The 17183-nt window shown below is 39.7% G+C and overlaps 1 protein-coding gene across 2 annotated transcripts in view; it reads left to right on the top strand.

Annotated features, from left to right (window-relative positions):
• Positions 1-1949: 1949 nt before the first annotated feature.
• Sema6d (semaphorin 6D) overlaps positions 1950-17183 on the top strand; it is a 736415-nt gene continuing 721181 nt past the window's right edge. Inside the window, exon 1 of one of the 2 annotated variants that reach the window (XM_045155780.1) lies at positions 1950-2314. The gene's annotated coding sequence lies outside the window, so the exon portion shown is untranslated. The remainder of the gene's footprint in view (positions 2315-17183) is intronic. The other variant, XM_045155779.1, reaches the window with a different exon arrangement.

The following is a 17183-nucleotide window of genomic DNA, read 5'->3' as shown; positions in this document are numbered from 1 at the left end:
TTCTACAAACAGCTGGGTTACTGAGGAGCAAACATGAGTTGGCAGTGGGCAGTTGAATCCAAATTTGAAAATCCTGAAGTCCCGAGCTGGACTGGGTCTCTCCCATGTTTCAAATACAGAGCGTAGTGTCCATGATACCACCAAAGAAAGAGTTCTTTATCTGAGGAAGTTTCATAAACTCAAAGCTCTCAATGGTCTTTATAGTGTAACTGTCTAATTTTCCCGTGTGAAGCTAAATGTGGATGGAAAAAATATGTATTATTTTTAAAATATTTGTTAACACATTAGTTCAAGAGAGGATGACAGTCTGATTCATGTGGTATTGAAGATCAAGAACATGCTGGATTTCAGTCCTTGCTCCAGTATTACTAGCTTTGTGATCCCATTGCTGTACCTGCTTCTCATCTGTAAAGTAGGCTACTTCTCACAGGGCTTTTGAAGATTCAATGAGCTGGAGCAATGGTTGGCTGTGGGATCATCTGTCTAAGTTTATAAATGTGAATGGCTATTTGTTTCAATTGGAAAAACATATCAGGAACCATGTGTGAATGGCTGAAGCAACATATATACAAAATAATTTTTATTTTAAAGAACCAAGATAATGGGTAAAGAGATCTATACTTTAAGAGATGTTTGTTTTGTTTCCTTAAACTTCAAGTTCAGAGGATGAAGAGTAAAAGAGTAAGTGCTGGGAAGATGGCTCTGTGGTTAAGGTGCTTGACTGTAAAGCCTGCTGACCCAGGTTTGGTTCCCCAGTACCCACAAAAGGCCAGATGCTCAAAGTGTCAAAGTGGCACATGAGTTTGCAATTCATTTGCAAGTAGCAAATGGCTCTGACATGCTCCTGCTCATTCCCCCCTCCCTCCTTCCCTTCCTTCCTTCTTTCCTTCCTTCCTGCCTTCTTTCTCTCTCTCACTCCTAATAAATAAAATAATAATTTTAAGAGTGTGAAAGAATAGAAAGGGGAAATAAACATTATCTTGAACAAAAGATAGCTGTGCTAGTATCAGACAGGGCTCATGGCTGGACAGGCAGGCAGCTAGATGTGACATTAAGAAAGGTCAGCCGTGCGCAGCTAGTGCTGGTGTAAAGAGACACGAAGTTCCAGCTCTAAGGCTATGAAGCCTCAAACTGAGAGACCGCTAAGTTATTGATGTTCCTGAGTCTAGACATGGAGAAGCCCACAAAAGTTGCTTTAAGGAATGAATGAGAAATGTCCCAGCCAAAAGGTTCGATGTTACTGATTTTCTCCAGAATATTTGGGATACATAGCCACTATACAGGTGAAGTCTTGATTCCTTTAACCATGATATAAAATCACTAAGCTCATTCCTTATTCAAAGGGTATGCTTTCTATGAACACTTGTGAAAACATCCAGTACTCAAAGGATTATACCATGAGCTATTGATGGTTACAAATATGAAATATGAAAATGTGTACAGGAGTGTATGGACCAATATTAGAGGGAATAATGCAAACAGAAAATAACATGCGGTGGTATTTTCATGAACCTATGAACAGAACGTTCAGGCAGTCCTTAGAAAGAAGTTCAAACTTCGAAGGACAAGAAAACAAGGTACTTCTGTAACAACACGAACAACTAAGGTGGGGGGAGTAGAATCAGTAGGAAATGGTATGTTTGGTTTGGATTTGACTAAAAACGATGCTTGGGAACTTTGCTGGGCTTTTTACGTGTGGAGAAAGCTAGGCTGTTTGTCCCCAAAGGCCATGAAAAACTACTCAATGATGACTCTGTGACACTCCTGGGATTGCATTTCTATCATATTAAATGTAATGCGTGGCTCATTAAAAAAGACATCATTACATCTAGTCCACAGCATACCTACAGCATCATCGCAGTGACGCGGTGAAGGCGAGGGCCTCCATACTGATGGGGTTAGGGGATGTGGGGGGCGGGGGGCGCACCTTCCAGCCGCCTTGACCGGAGGTTCCCAGCGCGCGGAGGGTCTCCTGGCTGGGGAAGTTCCGAGCCGCGGAGCACGTGGGCCAAGGGGGTGGGAGAACGTTGGCGACGGAGTACGGTGCAAGTGTCAAAGAGGAAGGAGTGCAGGGCTGTGGGGTGACAGGGTGTGGTCTGCCGGGAACGAGCGGAGCGGGAGATCGGCTCCGGGACCCGCTGCGGAGGCCGGGGCGCGGCGACAGCAAGGCGCATCTGGAAACCGGGGCGAGGGCGAGACTTTCCGTCGGCGCCTAGTGCAGACCTGCGCGGCGCCGCCCTCGCTTCCTCCCGGCCCGCGGGGCCAGACACCTGCCGAGTCCGAGGCGCAAGTCCCGCGGAGCCTTCAGCCCCAAGTAAGTCTTGCTTTTCCCTTTTCTCCGCCGCCTGGTTCTCTGCAGCTCGCCGGCGGAGGCGGGGGAGCGCCGCGAGGTCCAGCGTCCAGGGATGCTCCAGCCTCCGGCGCGCCCCGCGGGGACCGCCCAGGCCGGGCCGCTGGGCTCCAAGGCGCTGCGGGACCGAGGCGGCGGCAGAGTTGTTGGCACCGATGGTACCGGTCTTTTGTGTCATGCAGGATGCCAGGCCCAGGGGTGTTGGGGGGGGGGAACCTAAAGCTACTTTGTGGCTCCTAGCCCCACCTTTTGCTCCCACCCCGTCCTTCGAGATTTCACAAAGCCGAGTCCACAGGCTCCAAGCAGAGCCTGCTTCCCCAGCCTGGCTACTTGGGGTCCCGGTAGGCGGCCTGCTGGACTGCTGCGCCGCCCCCTCTTCTGAATTTTTTTTTTTTTTTTTTTTTTGGTACAGCATCTTTAACTGGTGGGCGCTGTGAGGCAGGGCTCACTGGATGGGCACGGTGTCACGGAAGAGGACCACCTACCTCCTAGCTTCTGGGGTTTGGAGGTGCAGCATGGAGGTGCACCGAGCGTCCCGCGCCAGCCGCTACCGAGCGGTGGGCAGCGGCGGGTCTCGCTGGGTGGGTCTCTGGTCTGGCTCATTGTTCGCGGGAACTGTTCCTGGGACCAGGCTGAAGGATACAGACACCACTCACGGGCCTGTAGATTAAGTGATGACTTGCAGGAGTAAGGGTCAGAGTTGCGTCTTCAAAACGGACTTCTTTCATCTCAGAAGACACCAGTAGTCGACAGCAAAAATCCTTTTTGAGGGTGAAACTTAGGAGCTGATTCTAATTCAGAGAGACCTAGTGAATTCTAATTCAGAGAGACACCCTCACACAGAGAACGATACTCCCTCACACCGAGATTGCCTCTACTGTAAAGGAGATGGAGTTTGAAGTGTTTTTGCCAACTAGCTGTTTTCTCTTGGTAGCACCTGTTTTGCTGAAGGGTCTTGGGTGGGGTTTATTTCTTCTCGCGCCTCTCCCTGTTGGATGTGGATTTTTTTTCTTGTTCTTTTTTTCTTTCTTTCTTTGCTTTTCTTTCTTTCTTCCTTTTCTTTCTTTCTTTCTTTTTTTTTTTTTTTTTTTTGTATTTGTAACCCTCAGGTAGTCAGATTATATGGTTCTGGGAGATGATTCTGGTGTTCGATTTTTTTTTTTAAAGAGTTATTTTCCTTTCTATGAATGACCCAGCAGTGGTGGAGACGTTCATTGCTCCCCATCCTCGCAGCTTGCTGACATTGATGGTCGCAAGAGTGTGCACCCAGAGGCAGGGGAAACCTCCATCCCTCCTGGATACGTGAAGGGATATCTTGTGCATATTGTTTTCTTTGCATTGAGGATAGTTAAGTCTTATTTGTGTTCCCCCAACTGATTAAGTTACAGTGGTATCACATGCTCACGGTGCCTACTCCTCAGCCCGTGAGATAAGAATGCACTTACCAAAATGTTCCCTTTTCCTAATGTACACATGAATAAGCTTTTGACAAAAGGGATTTCAGTATTATCATTCCATACATGTTTCATACATACAGATGCACATATATATGTAGCTCGGTGTGAATCGCTATAGCCTAACATACTCAGTTGCCCTGGTTTGATTTGATGATGTCGTGCCCCAAGAGAGATACCTCATGGAAACCATAATTTCATCCCAAAGGGAAAGAATTTGCAAGAAAGCATAGTTTAGGGTCTGGAAAGCTGCAAGATTTATTCTAAGTAGCAAAGAATAAATTGAGTAGAAGATAAATAAAAGCAGAAACCTGGGTAGGCCTCCACACCAGGCCTACAGTACCACAAACACTGTAAAGTGTACTGTGTGCTCTGTTATCACCCACATGTTTGCATCTTGGATTTCATAGCAGCATTTGTACCCCTTGTTGTAAGTGAAAAGCAGAGCGGTTGTGTTTTAGCCTGGTATTGTATTCCATGTTCAATTATCAACAGTGCTCTTGAATGTATTGAATTATTTTTCAATTGTTCTTTTTTTTTTACTTGTACACCACATCCAAGTTAGTGCAGAAACAAATAGACAATGAATCATCCAAGTACTAATGAAGACCAAGACATGGAAGTTATCCATGGCTACATGTAAACTGAGCACTCATTTAAACACCTTCCCACATGACCAACTTTAGTTAGTAGCTTGCTTATCTTCTACAGCCTCCAGACTAGGAATTCTTACCCAAATTGATTACTGCACTAAATCTTGATTGCACAAAGAACAGAACTTAATTATTTGGGTCTCATTTATTAGTCAGCAATGTTTGGTATTGACAAGATAATTATATCATTGAAATATATATACTTTAAAGCATGTTAGGAAAGGCCCTTTAAACTCATTTGTTCATAAATAGGAAGAAAAAGTCCTTATGAATCTGTAATTTCTGTGCTATGAAGCCTTGTGGCCATTTGTGTTGATGAAGTTTACTCTTCCACATGAAGAAAGAGCCATTGTTTTGTTGTCTAGTGGCTTAAGGAAGATAGAAAGAGAAAAGAAAATGGTGCATTTAAAAATGTTCTCTTTGGGGAAAAACATGCAATTTGAATAAATAGTGATTATTTTCTTAAAGATATACTAAAACCTTACTAAGGGATATTAAAAAGACATTTTTAGTATATAAATGTTATTACTAACAATTCATAAAACATTGCTTCATTTAAACAGTCTCAAGATATTGTCATCATCTGTAGAATTATGAAATGCTATTGAATTATTGCTACTACAACACTAAAATTTCCTCAAATATATATTGAAATGTACTGTCTTTCTGCAAGTGATTTAATTGTAATAGCCTACTTGTTGAGATTAAAAAGAACATCATTGATGTCACGGTGTGCTTTGCATTTTAAAATAGCAGCTAATGAATTACATTCATTACTCTAAAACCACTTGCTGAAATTTCTCAGGATCCCCAAATAAAGAATTATTTGTACTGTATGCTGTCATTCAAATCTGAATTTATGCTGGTCCCCTTCTCTTCAAAATGAATTGCATTTTAAATTAATACCTGTCAGGTCTGATTCTCTTGATGTATGTCTCTCTTAAGTCATAAATGTATATACAGATATCGTTGAGTAGTCTTGTGAAGGAGCTTCCTGTTGAAGACAGGATGTGTTGGGGATGGTGAAGAAGGCAAGAGAATAACTAGTGAAACTTGAGTCAGAAGTTAAGACAAGAATAGGAGAGCAGGTTTCACTGAATAAAATGCCTTGAGGATGTCTTTGACCTTTCGAAGTCTACGCTGTGTAATGCATGGTGCGCTTTTGGCCAATTCAGACACTGGATCCATAGACCATAAAGAATAGAATCTTTGCTTTGTTACATTTGAATGCTGGCTTTAATCTATTCACACTTATCTCTGACTATCAAAAAATTACTGGCTGTTTCCTTATATATTTTTAATGCAGTCCTATTTATGTAAAACGTTAACTTCCCAATGTTTATTTTGGGAAATTCTTATTTTAAAAATCTAGTTTCTTCTATAAATATCTAGTAAATGTTTACTAAAGAAGAGGATATTTGGCATTCAATTTTCATAAGGCAATAAATCCAGAACCAAAATGGCTAAGTGATCCAAGTTTATTTAAAAAATATTACATTTAATGTTCTTTGCCATAAACTAATTTAAGGAAAAAAGTATCATTAGGTTTTCATTTTAAAAATCAATAATCACTTAGACTTTCTTTAAAATTAAGATTAACTTGATTAATAAAGATAAAATTTATGAAGCAAAGAATAAAAGTGAAAAAATAAAGATTTATTTATATTTTTGCAATTTTCTGAAAAATAATACTTTCAACTTATCAGATTTTCTTTTGCTTCAGCCTCTGAAAGACTCAGTACCAAGTTGAGATCCAACTTATTAATCATGCACAGCTTCATGCAATATATATTTTGTGTCATTTCTCTCTGATCTTGTCTTGATGTACATATGTGCCTGTTTTGTCTGTCAGGATATATAATTTTGTTCTATTATTTGTTTTCACTCATGAAAAGAGATAGCCCATTACAATAGGTATGAACAAGTATTTGGAAATAAAATGCAATAATTTTAAGATCTAAAAGGGCTAATGCTAAAATGATAGTAGGCAAACAATGTTTTGACCACTGATCTAAAGGTACATAAATCTTGAAGATGTCATAAGTATATGAAAATTAACTGTTAATTGAGTCAACATATGAACATATGAGAACATTCAAATAAAAATTCAACCTCTACATGTCATGAAAGCCTGCAGGCACTTTCTAGAAAAAAAAATTAAAAACAAACAAACAAACAAAAAAAAAAAAAACTTCTGTTCTAGCATCAACCAGTAAAGCAAAGCACAGTAATTGAAATTTTCTATTAAAAAGAATTCCTGGGGCTAGCGAGATGGTTCCCTGATTAAATGTGGGATATTTGCAAAGCCTGCCTGCCTGGGTTCAATTCCCCAATCAACCACATGTAGCCAAATTTAAAATGAGGCACTTGCAGGGGCAGAAGGAAGAATTCCCTAATGTATACACTAAAACTCAAGTATTCTGGCATATAAGGACAAAAAAAAAAATTCTGGATACTCAGTGTGATTTTATGACATTGGAAACTCACAGCCACAAACTTTGCTTCTCCTGTCTTCTTTCCCTCTTCCTTTCCTTTCTTTTCTACTTTCTGCCTTGGCTGGCATAGACTGACAAGTGTGGCAGTTTTAATAGTAAGCTGACCTGCCAGGCCAGCAGCTTTTGAAATTTCTGTCTATGTAAATACAGTATTTGTTCTAAGTACTGCACTTAAATACAGTAGTTAAGTTTAAGTGCCCAGTGGTTGTTTCCCTTTGTAGTAGAGTCAACAACCATTCTCAGTGTTTAGCAGAGACCACCCACATAACTGTTCCTTTTCAACTGTAGAAAAATCTGGGGAGGAAAAGAAAAAGAAGAAAGAAAGAGAAAAACTTGAAAAAAAAAAAAAAGGGACTAAACTGTTGACCCGGGTGAAATGTTTATGGCTAAGACTACAAAGTGAATTAAATTTACAAATCTAACCAGGTACTTCTAGTTATAAATCTGAAACTTTTCTGTTTTCCCCATATAGATATGACTGACTTTTGTTCTGACATCATGATTAGAGTTAATGTTAAAATAATTTAACATCTAAAATGCAGATGTGATGTCCTGAACTGAAACAACCTCTCAGACAATGATAAACACTGATCATTTAAAGTAGGCCTTTTAAAAAAATCACTGGATACAATAAAAACCAGCAGATGAGTACACTTACTATGCTTCCAATTATGTTATAAATAGTGCATAAATCTTTAAAATTTTCATCCAATTAATGTTTCATTGACATGTAAATTAACTACTGACATCTAAGGTACATGCCATCTGATGGCTGGTAATTGGCAAGTGAACCTCAGAGATTTATTCATAGATTATATTGCAACAAAGTGCAGGAGTAAATTCTCATTGTGTAGCTCAATTCAAATTGATGTTTAAGCTTTATCTTCTCTTTCTTACCTTCCTTTGATCTCTAAACCTAAACAGAAATAAACTGGCAAAGGTATTAAATATATAACTAATAACATTTGGGAAGACAATTTGTCTTTAAATTATCCCCAGGAGCTTTGGAGACTTATTGAGTATCCTTCCCAAGCTTGTTAGGTATGAATAAGTTTGGGTAGGGACTATAAATTTGAACTAAAAGGTTTGGAAGTATTTAGTTCCATCCTGGTCACATAAGATAAATAATTACATAAGAAAAGTGGGAAAGAAAATTGAACATTTATCAAGAGAAATAATTTTGAAGAGCTGTGATTTCTAAAGATCAAAGTGGAAATTCTCTTTCATTCACTAATGGTGTTTGATATTTCATTTATATCTATGTCCCATTAGAGATTGTGTATGAAGAATACAATGAAAGAATTACTTATTATTTTCAATTCCCATACTATTTAATTAGGATCCAATCGGGCCTTTCTTTTCTGTCTTTCTTCTGCGTTTGTGTCCACTTTAAGGTATAATGAAAATAGGGAAAAATTAAAAACAAGGTACTCTGTTTTTTTCTGCCCATTTCTGTTCAGTATGCATTTTTTAAAAAAAAATTTTTTTGTTTATTTTTATTTCTTTATTTGAGAGTGACAGAGAGAGAGAGGGAGAGAAAGAGATAGATAGAGAGGGAATGGGTGTGCCAGGGCTTCCAGCCACTACAAATGAACTCCAGACGCACGTGCCCCCTTGTGTATCTGGCTAATGTAGGTCCTGGGGAATTGAGCCTTGAACCGGGGTCCTTAGGCTTCACAGGCAAGCACTTAACCACTAAGCCATCTTTCCAGCCCCAGTATGCATTTTGACAGCCTCTTGAGGCAGATGTGTCCTGTAATTCTTAGTATAATACTCTCACTTTGTAGAGAACTTTATCATTCATTAACCTTTATTTTTTTTTTTTCAATTCTGTAACCAACCACAGTCATGATAAAGGAAACTTTATTTTTTGTTGATGAAAGTTTATGAGGAAAGATAGCTCATAAATAGGGAAAACTTAAATTTTACTAACTTGAGAACTTACAATGTGCCAGAAATTGTAGAAAGAAATATGCAAAGGAAAGAAAATAAGGGCTTTAGAGATGATTCAACAAGTAGTTAAGAAAGCACTTTCTTTCTTGCAAACATGAGGAACTAAATAGGCCTGAGAAACTTCTGGAGTTTGATCTTTAGGACCCATGAAAATATCTGGACATGGCTACACATGCCTTGTAACAGCAATCCAGTAGGAAAGCAGAGATCAGAGAATCACTGAAGCTTGTAAAAATACAGCAAACTCCAGGATGAGTGAGAGATTCCAGCTCAGATAAGAATGGGCTTGGAGTGGGACATTCTAATCCCTCTCTGGAAACCTCAGATATGCACACCCTATCACAGGTGAGTGCATGATACATGACAAAGACACATACATGCCTTCAAAACACACACACACGCACGCACGCACGCACGCACGCATGCACGCACGCACGCAAGCACACCACAAAAGAAGTAAAAGTTCCTTGTCCAGAGGGGATTTCAAACAAGGCAGCTAGAAAGATACTGAATGTTTGGAAAATGAAATTATACCGAATATGTGAAGTCTATGACAAAAATATATATGTTAACTGAGTAAATGAGAGGTGGGATGGAAGAATTAACCTGGAGACTGGAGCTAAAAGGGTAAATATAACTGACAGGTAAGGTAGTGACCCATTCTCCAGCACAGAGCTACTGGAGAGAAACCAGAAAGCCTAGACACAGATGGGGTATACATAAAGGCCAGATAAAGATGTGGAATTTTGATCCTGATTGAATTCAACTCTTATAGTTTGCCTGCACACATACTTAAAGGAGAGTTCACGACCATTGTATCATTTTGTGTTCATTCATCTTAAGTGTGCTCCTGAAGTTTTCAGATAATCTTACTGTTCTAAGTTGGCTACTCATTCTCCTACAGGACATTTTCTCCTCTTTCCTTAGATACCCTCACGTTCAGAAGAACATTTTGCCTCCTGTTCACTGATAGATTGAAGACATCAAAAGAGAATTTTCCTAGAAGCCCATTGCTACCTATATCTTATTACTAAGCTCTGCTCCCATATAGCCACATTCTTTCAGATTCTTTCACATAACATTAGCAAAATTTCAATGGTTGTGACTTAGTGAAATACAATGTAAAATATGTAACTGAGACTGGAGAGAGGGCTTCATGGTTAAGGCACTTGCCTGCAAAGCTAAAAGACCCAGGTTTAATTCCCCAGGACTTATGTAAGCCAGATGCAAAAGGTGGCACATGCATCTGGAGTTTGTTTGTAGCAGTTGAAGGTCCTGGTGCATCCATTATCTCTCCATCTTTCAAATAAATAAATATAAATTAAATATTTAGAAAAGATATAAAGCTGGGCATGGTGGCACATACCTTTGATCCTAGCACACAGGAGGCAGAGGTAGGAGGATCATTATGAGTTTGAGGCCACCCTGAGAATACATAGTGAATTCCAGGTTAGCCTGGACTAGAGTGAAACCCTACCTCATAAAAACCAAAAATGAAAAACAATATATGTAAAATATGTAGCTGCAGTTTATCAATGAATGAAACCATTCCCTTGAGCCTCATTTTTAAAAAAATATTTTATTTTTATTTATTTATTTGAGAGAGAGAGAGATACAGAAATAGGCAGGTAGACAGAGAGAATGGGCGCGTCAGGGCTTCCAGCCACTGCAAATGAACTCCAGATGCTTGCACCCCCTTGTGCATCTGTTGAGCCTCATTTTTTTACTTGCTTGGTCTTAGAAAATAATGAAGCTTTTAATAAAAAAGATTTATACAAAGGAAATTAGTAAGAACAAATTAGAGACAGTACCCACTCAAAAATAGTTGGGGGGGGGGGGCTGGAGAGATGGCTTAGCGGTTAAGCGCTTGCCTGTGAAGCCTACAGACCCCGGTTCGAGGCTCGGTTCCCCAGGTCCCACGTTAGCCAGATGCACAAGGGGGCGCACGCGTCTGGAGTTCGTTTGCAGAGGCTGGAAGCCCTGGCGCGCTCATTCTCTCTCTCTCCCTCTATCTGTCTTTCTCTCTGTGTCTGTCTCTCTCAAATAAATAAATAAATATTAAAAAAAAATAGTTGGGGGGGTACCTAGAAAACGTATTTTTATGATAACTTTTTTGTACTGCTGGGAATTGAACCTATGGCCATGCTCATGCTAGGCAAGTATGGCATTACTGAGGTATATACCTCCAGACACTAGTAGAATTTTTTGTTTGTTTGTTTTGTTTTTCGAGGTAGGGTCTCACTCCAGGCTGACCTGGAATTCACTATGGAGTTTCAGGGTGGCCTTGAACTCATGGCGCTCCTCCTACCTCTGTTTCCCAAATTCTGGGATTAAAGGTCTGCACCATCATGCCTGGCATTAGTAGAATTTTAATCATCATTTGTAAGCACTTTTCAAAGAATAATTATTATTTATTATTAACAGACTCAAAATAGATGATATAAATATATATAAACTGCACATGGGTAAGATACAACTCTGTATATGCACATAGAAATAAGAAAAATGGGCTGTGTTAAAAGATTTTCCTCTTAGACATTGAGAAACAGTGGTAAGAGACTCTGATGTCATAGAAACTGCTCATTGAATAAGCACAGTAGGGAACGCCACCTTTGTAGTGTGAGTCAACTGTACTACAAGATTCATTCCCACCAGGCATTCCCCTTGCCCACAACAACAGTCTACCAATAGGTCTGTTAGATTTACTGCTTAAACATGTTAGAAATCCATTTAATTCTCACCATTAAGCCATATCTCACCACTGCTATTCTTCTGGCCTAAGTAACATTGTTTTGGAATGATAATTGCCTTGATCTCGAATAGTATTTCTCACTCTTGCTTTAGCAAAAATGAGAAGTTTTAATTACAATAGTTTGAAGCATGAACCCACTTGCATGGCTAGGCTGACTCCTAGCATTGCCTTTATTAGCCATAACCCTAGGAGGCAGCTTGCTTCTCTGCTGTGTTCCATCTGTATTTTAAGGATCTTAATGCCTGTCTTATGAAGTTGTGCTGAATATCAAGTGCTAATCTGAAATAAAATAAGTGCTAGTGTGTATAGCTGTTTACCATGACTCTTTGGTTTAAACCTATTTTAAATTTCTTATTATGCTTTGTGGCCTCCATGCAGTCATACTCGCCTATTTCATCTGTTCCTTGCTTGGCTTCCCAAGTAGTTTTTCACGGAACAATTCCTGCTCTGTCTGACACAGGGCCCTTGCCTATATTCTTCCTTTTCTCTGCTTCTTACACCTCAATCCCACCTCCTTTTCTGAGAGTCCTTTCCTGACTTCTGTTTTTCCAGAGACACCTGTTCCTTTCTCATTTTCCACAACTTTGTTATCTCAATAGACACCACCAGAATTTGAGCTTTTTTTTTTTTTTTGGTTTGGTTAATGATTATTACCTGATACTTGATTACTAGAATTTAAGGTCCTTGGTAAAAAGCATAAAGTCCATCATGTGATTTATTTTGTATCTCCTGATGTCTAGCACAGAGCTGGAGCATGTATAAATGACTGAATATTGAATGGGTGAATGGAGGGGGAAAAGAGAGGGATTATCAGAATCTACCTACTAGAAGTGTGGAGTTGGATATTTAGAACGGCTATCTTCATATTTTTAGGGTCTATGTGTCACTAAGGAAAGTTAGTAATTTGATGGTAATGCTTATTTTTATTTTAGTTTTTGCACACAGGGCTTCAACTGACTTTCTAAAACATAATTACATTTTAAAACAGGTAGAATATGTGAGGAGAGGAGGGTGACACTTGGATCAGGATACCCTTCAGGCCATGGCAGACCCATGTAGAAACTACAGTATTGAGGATAGAGAGCAGGCAGAGCATGCACAGGAGGGGTCGGTATATTGACAGTCCAGGCATTCAAAAGAGAGTCAGACTTGCATTTTCCTTAGATCACAATTACATAAAGTCGCTTCCAAAAAATTCACTTCTCTAGATATGAAGAGGGCCTTGTCTGCATGATGCTAAAATAAGTAGATAAAAATCTGTTTTCCAAAAAAATCAGATTCATTAATTTTTGTTATTTTTGCCTTCTTTGACTTAGCTGGCTTTTAAAATGAAAGCCACTCAAATACAAATGCATGTACATATGAAGTTGTCTATCTTTGAAGGTAGCTCTTTTTCCTGTAGGGAAATTCTGCATGTTGAAAATAGATATTATCTTCATTGATTCTGATCATGTAAGGGTAATAGCATGACAAGCTGCACACAGTGCTACTCTCTTTGTCTTTCCAGGAGGTGTCACTACAGCTCATGCAGACTCCCAGCACATCCTGAGACACTAGCTGGCACCAGTATTTCATCAGAGCATCATCACCAATCACCCATTACATTCTCTTCCAAGTTACCTGAAGGAAATTTGATGGTGAAAAAAAAAAAAATTCCAGATGCCTATTTTTCCTTCCAACAATTTTTAAATCATAAAGTAGCTGAAACTTTATTAAAAGATTTAGTATGTTGGAAACAAATGCTGTACTTTCTTTTTGAGTACTGAATGCGGGCTGTAGGAAGGAAAGGCAAACAGTAATGGAAGATCAATGGCCACAGATATGAGGAGTGAATGATGTTAGGTATGAGGATAACATGTGCTGGAAGACCTCTGGATTCAGTACTGTCTCACCTGATTTGGTATGTAGTGTGTAGTTTTCTGCCTCTTCTCTCTACTTGTAAAAGCATAATTTTCATTAAAAACATAAAAGCATTTCGAGTTGAGGTAATATAAACTCTTTGGCACATATGGTTTCTATCTGCTGCACTGTCATCATTAAACAGGTACTGAGATTATAGTTTTTCCAGTTGAGGAAATAGAAATTGTGATAAAACCTGATGCCATCAGATTTCAAACGTATATCCTTCTTTCCAGGGGAGACATCCTTCATATTCTCTCATCTGTTCCTGTGACTGAATTAGGAATCCATTCTCTGCCCCCCCGCACAGCACCTAGTACTTCAGTTACTTTCAGGGGGTTTCTAGAATAGAACATAACACTCCTAATGGTAATGAACAGAATGGGTAAAAGGAAAAGTGTACCCAAAGATGGAGCTGCACAGTGGATGAGAGTGCAATGAAGGAATACAGAAAATCAAGGGCCACAGGGCACCTGCCTTCATGCACTGCCACTGAACAGTGATGATAAACGTCTTAGAATTTTGAATGGGAGGAGAGTTAACCACCCTAGAAGAGGGGAATCCATCCAGCATAGCCCACACACTGCAGCTGCTCTGGACTGGAGGGAACTGACAGGCATCCTTGGCGCTGTGTTTCCTGCTGTCCTCCAGGTGGCAGCATGGACCAACTGTCAGACCGCTCTGTCTTTGGACCTGTCTTATGCCACCAGACTCAAGACTGTTAGGGCATTTAGTGTGCTAGGAATGATTAATGGTAGCACCCCAGGCTAATTGAGCCTACAGTATATTGAGGCTGCACAGAGTCTTGCTGAGCTTCTCTCTAATAGAGGGGCTATTTTGAATTTTTTTTTTTGTCCCTTTCAAGATATCCTGGAGGACTTCATGTGCCCAGAAACCAATCTTCTTGACAGATGTTTTAAAAGAGGAAACAGATACCCGCTCTTAAAATACAGGGAAATTAAACAAGATTAACGCTTGTTCAGTTATTTGATTTGCTATATATATTCCATATGTTCCTTTTTCTTCTTTGACTTTAAAATAATATTCCTTTCCACCTGACTTAAAGCACATCCTCAGAAAGGGAGCTTATGTTAATTGACTGAGTATTTTGAATGAGTGCAAAGCTATGTAAAATGTCTTAATTTAAATATAGCTGTAAGCCCTTTCATATTGTAAGCTGAGGTATTTAAAAGTAAGATGATTGGAAATAGCTGAAGTTTCACACAATTCACAAGAATGTGAAACACATCAAATGAGCACCTGAAACAAGACCACAGTGTCCGCTTATTCTAAATACACATGCTGCATCAGTCATAGAAGACAGCGACAGAGATCTTTGGCTTGTCGGGGTGCGTTTGTGTCGCTGCTTCTTTTCATGAGAATTTTTAGTAACTGGGAAAAATGCCAGATTCTAAACGCTGGAAAACAGTGTCTTGAATAGGATATATTAGGTAGATCATAGCTGTGTTCAAGAAAAAGAAATCACTTATCATTCCAGAATGCATTTGCTCCTCAATGCGGGCATTCCATGGCTGGGGTAGCATGCCTCTGCAGGTTGGTTTTGGCTGGGTGGTCACTTCTTCAGATGGTTCTTGAGTGTTGCTTCCATACTAACGCCTAGGAGACTTGATTCCCCATCACAGAATATTCCCTCATAGTAGTCTGATTATTTGAAAGGGTGTGGCATATGGAACCATACCTCCTGTGTGGTTAGAGCCTCACTTTCCAGGTTCCCCACGTGCAGACTTGCTGAAGCATCAACAGGGAGTAACTTTGGATTCTAAAACCTTGGAATATAGTTAAAACATCAGGGTTTTCTCAGAAATTCTGTCTTCAGATTAGGTGCAGGTCTTGAACAGACTGCTATTTTAGCTTCCTTTCTTTTAAAAATGCATCTCAAAGATTGAATTTGCAATTTTGTCATTTTTGAAAACTTATGGTAGGAGTGAAAGTGAGGGAGAAGAGTGTAGTAAACAGAGATACGTCCAGGATGGTTTATTCATAGGCTCTGATTTAACTACAGAAACAAAATTAAGGAGGAAAAACCAATTCCCATCATAACCTCATAACCTAAAGTCTAGTTTGATGGTTCATAACTCACTGGAAGGACTTTCTAGCCTATCTACTTCTATTTACCATTGGCTATAATGGGCAGTTTATCCGAAACATCTTGATTTGATCCCGTGACTGAGAATGGTGTCTGCATGGTTTCATCAGTTAAGGTACTGTATTAAAATGCAGACACAGGGCTGGAGAGATGGCTTAGCGGTTAAGCGCTTGCCTGTGAAGCCTAAGGACCCCGGTTCGAGGCTCGGTTCCCCAGGTCCCACGTTAGCCAGATGCACAAGGGGGCGCACGCGTCTGGAGTTCGTTTGCAGAGGCTGGAAGCCCTGGCGCGCCCATTCTCTCTCTCCCTCTATCTGTCTTTCTCTCTGTGTCTGTCGCTCTCCAATAAATAAATAAAAAATTAAAAAAAAAATCTTAAAAAAAATAAAATGCAGACACAAGGTAGTGTTCTCAGTATTATTAAATTATATTTTAATTTCCTAATTTTTAACAATAGATTACACCTTTTTGTTGTTAATACCTGGCTCATTTTTGTAAAGGAGTAATTTTTGGATATATGTAAAGAATATGTTTTGCAAAGTCAAGATGTTTATTGTCCTTAAAAAGAACTGAGCTGGTGTTTAGATAACACAGTACTCTGCTATGGGCTTCATAGTCTGACTCCTTGGCTTCCTTGCTTTACTCTAAAATGACTGGGAGAGTCAACTATTGTATTACTGAGGGAGAATTTTTAAAAATCAATTAATACTGAGGAACAAGTAAAGAACCAAGATTTAGAAATAGATGAGAAGACACATTCCAGCAGGTAGAGCAAACAATATCAGACAGAGAACATGCAAAATCCTTCCTTTGAGCCCTAAGGAATTGTCGTAGAGAAAACAACCCAGTGTTCAATATTCAGAAGGTAGTATACTCAGTATCCTGACCTTCCTTCCTGGAGTCTAAGATCAGAAGACTGAGTATATAGAGTGTGGCTGAGTAGAAATGCTAGTGATCTATGTCCCAGATATCTACAAGGAGACTGCAGGGTTTCTCTTTTTCATTTCTTTTCTTTTCCCCTCCCTCCCTCTCTCTCTCTCTCTCTCTCTCTCTCTCTCTCTCTCTCTCTCTCTCTCTCTCTCTCTCTCTCTCTTTCTTTCTTTCTTTCTTTCTTTCTCTTTTGGTTGCATGTGTATGATTTTTCAAGGTAGGATCTTACTCTAGCTCAGGCTGACCTGTAATCCACTGTGTAGTCTCAGGATGGCCTCAAACTCATGGAGATTCTCTTACCTCTGCCTCCAAAGTGTTGGGATTAAAAGTGTGTGCCACCACACCTGGCTCAGACACAGCAGGGTTTGAGGAGAAGCTGCAACATGACATGAGTAAAAGTAGAGCAATCATCTTGCTGGCAATAGATAGACCTTCAAAGAAGGATCCAGCACTCACATCCCAATGAGAGCATGTGGAGAGTTTGAAGTAGCAAGTTGAGTATTAGAGGTCTGACATATGAATAAAGCAGCTGCCTGTCATAGGAGGGAATAAGAAAGATCCAGAATTATTGTTATGTTTGTGGATACCAAT

This window comes from Jaculus jaculus, chromosome 8 (genome assembly GCF_020740685.1).
Source record: "Jaculus jaculus isolate mJacJac1 chromosome 8, mJacJac1.mat.Y.cur, whole genome shotgun sequence".
Taxonomy (NCBI): domain Eukaryota; kingdom Metazoa; phylum Chordata; class Mammalia; order Rodentia; family Dipodidae; genus Jaculus; species Jaculus jaculus.
This window is presented reverse-complemented; position numbering and strand designations above follow the sequence as displayed.